The sequence below is a fragment of the Pseudophryne corroboree genome, chromosome 8, assembly GCF_028390025.1.
Source record: "Pseudophryne corroboree isolate aPseCor3 chromosome 8, aPseCor3.hap2, whole genome shotgun sequence".
NCBI lineage: Eukaryota > Metazoa > Chordata > Amphibia > Anura > Myobatrachidae > Pseudophryne > Pseudophryne corroboree.
The window spans coordinates 166839169-166849058 of record NC_086451.1 but is presented as its reverse complement, the minus strand read 5'-3'; the positions used below and the strand labels follow the sequence as shown (position 1 = coordinate 166849058).

General features: G+C 48.4%; 12 non-coding genes and 3 pseudogenes across 12 annotated transcripts; all 15 read left to right on the top strand.

Moving 5' to 3' along the window:
• The first annotated feature begins 379 nt into the window (after positions 1 to 379).
• Positions 380 to 543, top strand: LOC134950693 (U1 spliceosomal RNA). The gene has a single exon (XR_010183568.1). It is a non-coding gene; the product is annotated as a U1 spliceosomal RNA (small nuclear RNA).
• Positions 544 to 695: 152 nt separating this feature from the next.
• Positions 696 to 858, top strand: LOC134952212 (U1 spliceosomal RNA). The gene has a single exon (XR_010184784.1). It is a non-coding gene; the product is annotated as a U1 spliceosomal RNA (small nuclear RNA).
• A 675-nt stretch (positions 859 to 1533) lies between these two features.
• Positions 1534 to 1697, top strand: LOC134951094 (U1 spliceosomal RNA). The gene has a single exon (XR_010183896.1). It is a non-coding gene; the product is annotated as a U1 spliceosomal RNA (small nuclear RNA).
• A 152-nt stretch (positions 1698 to 1849) lies between these two features.
• Positions 1850 to 1991, top strand: LOC134952720 (U1 spliceosomal RNA; annotated as a pseudogene).
• Positions 1992 to 2683: 692 nt separating this feature from the next.
• On the top strand, positions 2684 to 2847 carry LOC134950509 (U1 spliceosomal RNA). The gene has a single exon (XR_010183416.1). It is a non-coding gene; the product is annotated as a U1 spliceosomal RNA (small nuclear RNA).
• A 152-nt stretch (positions 2848 to 2999) lies between these two features.
• Positions 3000 to 3162, top strand: LOC134952211 (U1 spliceosomal RNA). Its single transcript, XR_010184783.1, has one exon. It is a non-coding gene; the product is annotated as a U1 spliceosomal RNA (small nuclear RNA).
• Positions 3163 to 3836: 674 nt separating this feature from the next.
• Positions 3837 to 4000, top strand: LOC134951944 (U1 spliceosomal RNA). Its single transcript, XR_010184583.1, has one exon. It is a non-coding gene; the product is annotated as a U1 spliceosomal RNA (small nuclear RNA).
• Positions 4001 to 4152: 152 nt separating this feature from the next.
• On the top strand, positions 4153 to 4315 carry LOC134952277 (U1 spliceosomal RNA). The gene has a single exon (XR_010184837.1). It is a non-coding gene; the product is annotated as a U1 spliceosomal RNA (small nuclear RNA).
• Positions 4316 to 4986: 671 nt separating this feature from the next.
• LOC134951093 (U1 spliceosomal RNA) lies at positions 4987 to 5150 on the top strand. Its single transcript, XR_010183895.1, has one exon. It is a non-coding gene; the product is annotated as a U1 spliceosomal RNA (small nuclear RNA).
• Positions 5151 to 5302: 152 nt separating this feature from the next.
• Positions 5303 to 5465, top strand: LOC134952314 (U1 spliceosomal RNA). The gene has a single exon (XR_010184867.1). It is a non-coding gene; the product is annotated as a U1 spliceosomal RNA (small nuclear RNA).
• A 671-nt stretch (positions 5466 to 6136) lies between these two features.
• LOC134953163 (U1 spliceosomal RNA) lies at positions 6137 to 6291 on the top strand (annotated as a pseudogene).
• A 145-nt stretch (positions 6292 to 6436) lies between these two features.
• LOC134953299 (U1 spliceosomal RNA) lies at positions 6437 to 6578 on the top strand (annotated as a pseudogene).
• A 695-nt stretch (positions 6579 to 7273) lies between these two features.
• LOC134951716 (U1 spliceosomal RNA) lies at positions 7274 to 7437 on the top strand. The gene has a single exon (XR_010184405.1). It is a non-coding gene; the product is annotated as a U1 spliceosomal RNA (small nuclear RNA).
• Positions 7438 to 7589: 152 nt separating this feature from the next.
• LOC134952113 (U1 spliceosomal RNA) lies at positions 7590 to 7750 on the top strand. The gene has a single exon (XR_010184718.1). It is a non-coding gene; the product is annotated as a U1 spliceosomal RNA (small nuclear RNA).
• A 672-nt stretch (positions 7751 to 8422) lies between these two features.
• LOC134950948 (U1 spliceosomal RNA) lies at positions 8423 to 8586 on the top strand. Its single transcript, XR_010183777.1, has one exon. It is a non-coding gene; the product is annotated as a U1 spliceosomal RNA (small nuclear RNA).
• Positions 8587 to 9890: the final 1304 nt, after the last annotated feature.

Below are 9890 nucleotides of genomic sequence, written 5' to 3'. Positions count from 1 at the left end.
GAGGTGTTTAATGCGAACTAGGGGTCATCCAAGCGCCGCAAAAGGCCGCCATGCCCTGCACGCCCCTTTTCTCTTTTCATATGCAGACGAGGGTTGAAGCCAACTTTGACCCACTGCTTGGATGACATCACCATATGCAAATCCATCTGCTGCAGGCCTTCCCCCAGGAATGCTTGCACTAGTTGTTGCATTTGGTTTGTTGTTTGGGGGTGCTTCAGTATTAGGCAGCCTTCTGCCCTCCCATGTTCATCTGAAAATATGTGTTCTCCCTGCAGTTGTTGTCCCCAGATGAGAGTTCCCTTGTGCTGCCTCAGTTGAATCTTCTTAACTTGACAGAGATGTGCCTGAGCAGCGGCCCTCCCCAGCCCTATCCCAAATCATACTTATTTTGCATAGGAGATACCATGGTCATGAAGATTGTTCTCCCAGGGTGAGGTTCATTCATTGCATTCTGGGTATGCTGACCCCTGTGATTTCCCCAAATGTGGGAAACTTGACTGCATTATTTGTGGTAGTTGGGGACTGTGTTTGTGCTTTCCTCTGGTCAGCTCTGGTAAAAGTCAGATTTCTTTGTCTCAGATCTTCCTCTAGCCTTGTTCTTCTTTCGAGAGTTCCCTTGTGCTGCCTCAGTTGGATCTCCTTCACTTGACAGGGGGATGCCCAAGCAGCGACCCTCCCCAGCTCTAGCCCAACTCCTACTTACCTGCCAGGTGAGATACTATGATCATGAAGGTGCTTCTCCCAGGGCAAGGCTCACCCATTGCACTCTGGGTGTGCTGCCCCTGTGATTTCCCCAAATGTGGGAAACTTGACTGCATAATTTGTGTTTCCACTGGTCGGCTTTCATATAATTCAGATCTCTTTGTCTCAGGTCTCTCTCCAGCCTAGTTTGCAGTCTGTTTCCACTTCTTTTTTTTTTTAGCCCCCCCCTTCTATACCCTTGTGCACTATCCTGATTTCTCCTCCTGTCTGCTTACTTTGTGCCTTCCAATGCACAATGCAAACTACAGGTAGTGCTGCAGGGCCCACAAACTTTTACTTGCATTACAGAGCAGCTCTGGAGCTGTTACAGTGCCAAGCTGCTGCAAGAAATCAGCTTGAATGCTTCAGGGGCTGGGGCATTGCCAACATGAGCCCCACACCGAAGGAGGGTGGGGGTGTTTAATGCGAACTAAGGGTCATCCAAGCGCCGCAAAAGGCCGCCATTTCCTGCATACCCCTTTTCTCTTTTCATATGCAGATGAGGGTTCCAGCCAACTTTGACCCACTGCTTGGATGACATCACCATATGCAAATCCATCTGCTGCAGGCCTTCCCCCAGGAATGCTTGCACTAGTTGTTGCATTTGGTTTGTTGTTTGGGGGTGCTTCAGTATTAGGCAGCCTTCTGCCCTCCCATGTTCATCTGAAAATATGTGTTCTCCCTGCAGTTGTTGTCCCCAGATGAGAGTTCCCTTGTGCTGCCTCAGTTGAATCTCCTTTACTTGACAGAGATGTGCCTGAGCAGCGGCCCTCCCCAGCTCTATCCCAAATCATACTTATTTTGCATAGGAGATACCATGGTCATGAAGATTGTTCTCCCAGGTTGAGGTTCATTCATTGCATTCTGGGTATGCTGACCCCTGTGATTTCCCCAAATGTGGGAAACTTGACTGCATTATTTGTGGTAGTGGGGGACTGTGTTTGTGCTTTCCTCTGGTCAGCTCTGGTAAAAGTCAGATTTCTTTGTCTCAGATCTTCCTCTAGCCTTGTTCTTCTTTCGAGAGTTCCCTTGTGCTGCCTCAGTTGGATCTCCTTCACTTGACAGGGGGGTGCCCGAGCTGCGACCCTCCCCAGCTCTAGCCCAACTCCTACTTACCTGCCAGGTGAGATACTATGATCATGTAGGTGCTTCTCCCAGGGCAAGGCTCACCCATTGCACTCTGGGTGTGCTGCCCCTGTGATTTCCCCAAATGTGGGAAACTTGACTGCATAATTTGTGTTTCCCCTGGTCGGCTCTCGTATAATTCATATCTCTTTGTCTCAGGTCTCTCTCCAGCCTAGTTTGCTGTCTGTTTCCACTTCTCTTTTCTTGAGCCGCTCCCTTCTATGCCCTTGCGCACTATTCTGACCTCTCCCGTCTGCTTACTTTGTGCCTTCCAACGCACAATGCAAACTACAGGTAGTGCTGCAGGGCCCACACCCTTTTACATGCTTTACAGAGCAGCTCTGGAGCTGTTACAGTGCCCAGCTGCTGCAAGAAATCAGCTTGAATGCTTCAGGGGCTGGGGCATAGCCAACATGAGCCCCACACCGAAGGAGGGTGGAGATGTTTAATGCGAATTAGGGGTCATCCAAGCGCCGCAAAAGGCCGCCATGCCCTGCACGCCCCTCTTCTCTATTCATATGCAGATGAGTGTTGAAGCCAACTTTGACCCACTGCTTGGATGACATCACCATATGCAAATCCATCTGCTGCAGGCCTTCCCCCAGGAATGCTTGCACTAGTTGTTGCATTTGGTTTGTTGTTTGGGGGTGCTTCAGTATTAGGCAGCCTTCTGCCCTCCCATGTTCATCTGAAAATATGTGTTCTCCCTGCAGTTGTTGTCCCCAGATGAGAGTTCCCTTGTGCTGCCTCAGTTGAATCTTCTTAACTTGACAGAGATGTGCCTGAGCAGCGGCCCTCCCCAGCCCTATCCCAAATCATACTTATTTTGCATAGGAGATACCATGGTCATGAAGATTGTTCTCCCAGGGTGAGGTTCATTCATTGCATTCTGGGTATGCTGACCCCTGTGATTTCCCCAAATGTGGGAAACTTGACTGCATTATTTGTGGTAGTGGGGGACTGTGTTTGTGCTTTCCTCTGGTCAGCTCTGGTAAAAGTCAGATTTCTTTGTCTCAGATCTTCCTCTAGCCTTGTTCTTCTTTCGAGAGTTCCCTTGTGCTTCCTCAGTTGGATCTCCTTCACTTGACAGGGGGGTGCCCAAGCAGCGACCCTCCCCAGCTCTAGCCCAACTCCTACTTACCTGCCAGGTGAGATACTATGATCATGAAGGTGCTTCTCCCAGGGCAAGGCTCACCCATTGCACTCTGGGTGTGCTGCCCCTGTGATTTCCCCAAATGTGGGAAACTTGACTGCATAATTTGTGTTTCCACTGGTCGGCTTTCATATAATTCAGATCTCTTTGTCTCAGGTCTCTCTCCAGCCTAGTTTGCAGTCTGTTTCCACTTCTTTTTTTTTGAGCCCCTCCCTTCTATACCCTTGTGCACTATCCTGATTTCTCCTCCTGTCTGCTTACTTTGTGCCTTCCAATGCACAATGCAAACTACAGGTAGTGCTGCAGGGCCCACAAACTTTTACTTGCATTACACAGCAGCTCTGGAGCTGTTACAGTGCCAAGCTGCTGCAAGAAATCAGCTTGAATGCTTCAGGGGCTGGGGCATTGCCAACATGAGCCCCACACCGAAGGATGGTGGGGGTGTTTAATGCGAACTAAGGGTCATCCAAGCGCCGCAAAAGGCAGCCATTCCCTGCATACCCCTTTTCTCTTTTCATATGCAGATGAGGGTTCCAGCCAACTTTGGCCCACTGCTTGGATGACATCACTGTATGCAAATCCGTCTTCTGCAGACCTTCCCCCAGGAATGCTTGTACTAGTTGTTGCATTTGGTTTGTTGTTTGGGGGTGCTTCAGTATTAGGCAGCCTTCTGCCCTCCCATGTTCATCTGAAAATATGTGTTCTCCCTGCAGTTGTTGTCCCCAGATGAGAGTTCCCTTGTGCTGCCTCAGTTGAATCTCCTTAACTTGACAGAGATGTGCCTGAGCAGCGGCCCTCCCCAGCCCTATCCCAAATCATACTTATTTTGCATAGGAGATATCATGGTAATGAAGACTGTTATCCCAGGGTGAGGTTCATTCATTGCATTCTGGGTATGCTGACCCCTGTGATTTCCCCAAATGTGGGAAACTCGACTTCATTATTTGTGGTAGTGGGGGACTGTGTTTGTGCTTTTCTCTGGTCAGCTCTGGTAAAAGTCAGATTTATTTGTCTCAGATCTTCCTCTAGCCTTGTTCTTCTTTCGAGAGTTCCCTTGTGCTGACTCAGTTGGATCTCCTTCACTTGACAGGGAAGTGCCCGAGCAGCGACCCTACCCAGCTCTAGCCCAACTCCTACTTACCTGCCAGGTGAGATACTATGATCATGAAGGTGCTTCTCCCAGGGCAAGGCTCACCCATTGCACTCTGGGTGTGCTGCTCTTGCGATTTCCCCAAATGTGGGAAACTTGACTGCATAATTTGTGTTTCCCCTGGTCGGCTCTCGTATAATTCAGATCTCTTTGTCTCAGGTCTCTCTCCAGCCTAGTTTGCTGTCTGTTTCCACTTCTCTTTTCTTGAGCCGCTCCCTTCTATGCCCTTGCGCACTATCCTGACTTCTCCCGTCTGCTTACTTTGTGCCTTCCAACGCACAATGCAAACTACAGGTAGTGCTGCAGGGCCCACGCCCTTTTACATGCTTTACAGAGCAGCTCTGGAGCTGTTACAGTGCCTAGCTGCTGCAAGAAATCAGCTTGAATGCTTCAGGGGCTGGGGCATAGCCAACATGAGCCCCACACCGAAGGAGGGTGGAGGTGTTTAATGTGAATTAGGGGTCATCCAAGCGCCGCAAAAGGCCGCCATGCCCTGCACATCCCTTTTTTCTTTTCATATGCAGACGAGGGTTGAAGTCAACTTTGACCCACTGCTTGGATGACATCACCATATGCAAATCCATCTGCTGCAGGCCTTCCCCCAGGAATGCTTGCACTAGTTGTTGCATTTGGTTTGTTGTTTGGGGGTGCTTCAGTATTAGGCAGCCTTCTGCCCTCCCATGTTCATCTGAAAATATGTGTTCTCCCTGCAGTTGTTGTCCCCAGATGAGAGTTCCCTTGTGCTGCCTCAGTTGAATCTCCTTTACTTGACAGAGATGTGCCTGAGCAGCGGCCCTCCCCAGCTCTATCCCAAATCATACTTATTTTGCATAGGAGATACCATGGTCATGAAGATTGTTCTCCCAGGTTGAGGTTCATTCATTGCATTCTGGGTATGCTGACCCCTGTGATTTCCCCAAATGTGGGAAACTTGACTGCATTATTTGTGGTAGTGGGGGACTGTGTTTGTGCTTTCCTCTGGTCAGCTCTGGTAAAAGTCAGATTTCTTTGTCTCAGATCTTCCTCTAGCCTTGTTCTTCTTTCGAGAGTTCCCTTGTGCTGCATCAGTTGGATCTCCTTCACTTGACAGGGGGGTGCCCGAGCTGCGACCCTCCCCAGCTCTAGCCCAACTCCTACTTACCTGCCAGGTGAGATACTATGATCATGTAGGTGCTTCTCCCAGGGCAAGGCTCACCCATTGCACTCTGGGTGTGCTGCCCCTGTGATTTCCCCAAATGTGGGAAACTTGACTGCATAATTTGTGTTTCCTCTGGTCGGCTCTCGTATAATTCAGATCTCTTTGTCTCAGGTCTCTCTCCAGCCTAGTTTGCTGTCTGTTTCCACTTCTCTTTTCTTGAGCCGCTCCCTTCTATGCCCTTGCGCACTATTCTGACCTCTCCTGTCTGCTTACTTTGTGCCTTCCAACGCACAATGCAAACTACAGGTAGTGCTGCAGGGCCCACACCCTTTTACATGCTTTACAGAGCAGCTCTGGAGCTGTTACAGTGCCCAGCTGCTGCAAGAAATCAGCTTGAATGCTTCAGGGGCTGGGGCATAGCCATCATGAGCCCCACACCGAAGGAGGGTGGAGGTGTTTAATGCGAACTAGGGGTCATCCAAGCACCGCAAAAGGCCGCCATGCCCTGCATGCCAATTTTATCTTTTCATATGCAGACGAGGGTTGAAGCCAACTTTGACCCACTGCTTGGATGACATCACCATATGCAAATCCATCTGCTGCAGGCCTTCCCCCAGGAATGCTTGCACTAGTTGTTGCATTTGGTTTGTTGTTTGGGGGTGCTTCAGTATTAAGCAGCCTTCTGCCCTCCCATGTTCATCTGAAAATATGTGTTCTCCCTGCAGTTGTTGTCCCCAGATGAGAGTTCCCTTGTGCTGCCTCAGTTGAATCTCCTTTACTTGACAGAGATGTGCCTGAGCAGTGGCCCTCCCCAGCCCTATCCCAAATCATACTTATTGTGCATAGGCGATACCATGGTCATGAAGATTGTTCTCTCAGGGTGAGGTTCATTCATTGCATTCTGGGTATGCTGACCCCTGTGATTTCCCTAAATGTGGGAAACTCGACTGCATTATTTGTGGTAGTGCTTTCCTCTGGTCAGCTCTGGTAAAAGTCAGATTTCTTTGTCTCAGATTTTCCTCTAGCCTTGTTCTTCTTTCGAGAGTTCCCTTGTGCTGCCTCAGTTGGATCTCCTTCACTTGACAGGGGGGTGCCCGAGCAGCGACCCTCCCCAGCTCTAGCCCAACTCCTACTTACCTGCCAGGTGAGATACTATGATCATGAAGTTGCTTCTCCCTGGGCAAGGATCACCCATTGCACTCTGGGTGTGCTGCCCCTGTGATTTCCCCAAATGTGGGAAACTTGACTGCGTAATTTGTGTTTCCCCTGGTCGGCTCTCATATAATTCAGATCTCTTTGTCTCAGGTCTCTCTCCAGCCTAGTTTACTGTCTGTTTCCACTTCTTTTTTCTTGAGCCCCTCCCTTCTATACCCGTGTGCACTATCCTGACTTCTCCTCCCGTCTGCTTACTTTGTGCCTTCCAATGCACAATGCAAACTACAGGTAGTGCTGCAGGGCCCACACCCTTTTACTTGCCTTACAGAGCAGCTCTGGAGCTGTTACAGTGCCCAGCTGCTGCAAGAAATCAGCTTGAATGCTTCAGGGGCTGGGGCATGGCCAACATGAGCCCCACACAGAAGGAGGGTGGGGGTATTTAATGCGAACTAGGGGTCATCCAAGCGCCGCAAAAGGCCGCCATGCCCTGCATACCCCTTTTCTCTTTTCATATGCAGATGAGGGTTCCAGCCAACTTTGGCCCACTGCTTGGATGACATCACCGTATGCAAATCCGTCTTCTGCAGACCTTCCCCCAGGAATGCTTGTACTAGTTGTTGCATTTGGTTTGTTGTTTGGGGGTGCTTCAGTATTAGGCAGCCTTCTGCCCTCCCATGTTCATCTGAAAATATGTGTTCTCCCTGCAGTTGTTGTCCCCAGATGAGAGTTCCCTTGTGCTGCCTCAGTTGAATCTCCTTTACTTGACAGAGATGTGCCTGAGCAGCGGCCCTCCCCAGCCCTATCCCAAATCATACTTATTTTGTATAGGAGATACCATGGTCATGAAGATTGTTCTCCCAGGGTGAGGTTCATTCATTGCATTCTGGGTATGCTGACCCCTGTGATTTCCCCAAATGTGGGAAACTTGACTGCATTATTTGTGGTAGTGAGTGACTGTGTTTGTGCTTTCCTCTGGTCAGCTCTGGTAAAAGTCAGATTTCTTTGTCTCAGATCTTCCTCTAGCCTTGTTCTTCTTTCGAGAGTTTCCTTGTGCTGCCTCAGTTGGATCTCCTTCACTTGAGAAGGGGGTGCCCGAGCAGCGACCCTCCCCAGCTCTAGCCCAACTCCTACTTACCTGCCAGGTGAGATACTATGATCATGAAGGTGCTTCTCCCAGGGCAAGGCTCACCCATTGCACTCTGGGTGTGCTGCTCCTGCGATTTCCCCAAATGTGGGAAACTTGACTGCATAATTTGTGTTCCCCTGGTCGGCTCTCGTATAATTCAGATCTCTTTGTCTCAGGTCTCTCTCCAGCCTAGTTTGCTGTCTGTTTCCACTTCTCTTTTCTTGAGCCCCTCCCTTCTATGCCCTTGCGCACTATCCTGACTTCTCCCGTCTGCTTACTTTTTGCCTTCCAACGCACAATGCGAACTACAGGTAGTGCTGCAGGTCCCACACCCTTTTATTTGCCTTACAGAGCAGCTCTGGAGCTGTTACAGTGCCCAGCTGCTGCAAGAAATCAGCTTGAATGCTTCAGGGGCTGGGGCATAGCCAACATGAGCCCCACACCGAAGGAGGGTGGAGGTGTTTAATGCGAGCTAGGGGTCATCCAAGCGCCGCAAAAGGCTGCCATGCCCTGCACGCCCCTTTTCTCTTTTCATATGCAGACGAGGGTTGAAGCCAACTTTGACCCACTGCTTGGATGACATCACCATATGCAAATCCATCTGCTGCAGGCCTTCCCCCAGGAATGCTTGCACTAGTTGTTGCATTTTGTTTGTTGTTTGGGGGTGCTTCAGTATTAGGTAGCCTTCTGCCCTCCCATGTTCATCTGAAAATATGTGTTCTCCCTGCAGTTGTTGTCCCCAGATGAGAGTTCCCTTGTGCTGCCTCAGTTGAATCTCCTTTACTTGACAGAGATGTGCCTGAGCAGCGGCCCTCCCCAGCCCTATCCCAAATCATACTTATTTTGCATAGGAGATACCATGGTCATGAAGATTGTTCTCCCAGGGCGAGGTTCATTCATTGCATTCTGGGTATGCTGACCCCTGTGATTTCCACAAATGTGGGAAACTCGACTGCATTATTTGTGGTAGTGGGGGGCTGTGTTTGTGCTTTCCTCTGGACAGCTCTGGTAAAAGTCAGATTTCTTTGTCTCAGATTTTCCTCTAGCCTTGTTCTTCTTTCGAGAGTTCCCTTGTGCTGCCTCAGTTGGATCTCCTTCACTTGACAGGGGGCTGCCCGAGCAGCGACCCTCCCTAGCTCTAGCACATGTAAGTTTGTTTTTATTTTACTACATTGTGGTTTGTGGCTCTATACCATGTAATGCATGTCTTTTAACAGTAGTCAAGTCTTCCAATGTGCTTGTTAGTGAAACCCAATACATAGCTTTATTTTATTTTGTTTCTTCAAATATTGAATGCATATGTCTTATAACTTTTTTTTTCAATATATAAACATTTTTATTATAAGATTTTCAATGACACAAGTACATCCAAGTTGCAGATTATGGGTTGTGAAGGACAAATCAACCATATAAACAATTTAAGCAATTTAAATTGCATGCAGGTAGTAGAATATCAAACTCCTTGGATGAGAGTTGGTCGTAATAAACTAGGATAGAAAAGAATAAAGTAGAAAATAAGATTTTAAACCTACCGGTAAATCTTTTTCTCGTAGTCCGTAGAGGGTGTTGGGGACTCCGAAAGGACCATGGGATAGACGGGCTCCGCAGGAGACATGGGCACTTTAAGAAAGACTTTAGTTCTGGGTGTGCACTGGCTCCTCCCTCTATGCGCCTCTATGCCACAGTTAGAGAAACTGTGCCCAGAGGAGACTGACAGTATGAGGAAAGGATTTTGTTAATCCAGGGCAAGATTTTTTGTTAATTAAAGTAATCCAAAACTGGGATTGATATGTTGGCTCTTTTATTTTTACTTACAGTACAATAACTTTTACCATTTTAATTTGTTTTAATAGTATATTGACAGTATTGTTTTCTTTCAAAAATCCACTTAATTTTCTTTACCCTATTATTAAAATGGTAATTGACAAAAAAGGGCCAAGGAAAAGTACTTGTAGCCTTCTGCGTGGTAGGAGTCATACTAGGTAGGCAAGTTGTTTTAGCAGTAGCCAGATCAGCTACAATCTTATTGAGGTCTTCTCCAAAGAGAGTGTCTCCCTTGAAAGGAAGCACCTCCAGGGTTTTCTTGGAATCCATATCCACCGACCAGGATCTCAACCAGCTGTATAAAGTATTACCTTGGAACTGGTGATATGCCATTTGCACAAGCAAGCCATGTGTGACTGTATATGCATTTAAGGAGGGCCCCCCGGCAATACCACAAACCATTGAGTGTCAAGTATACTAGATATATCTTCATATCTCATGTGCTTTCTCTGAGACCAATCTTGTTATGCCCCTTCCC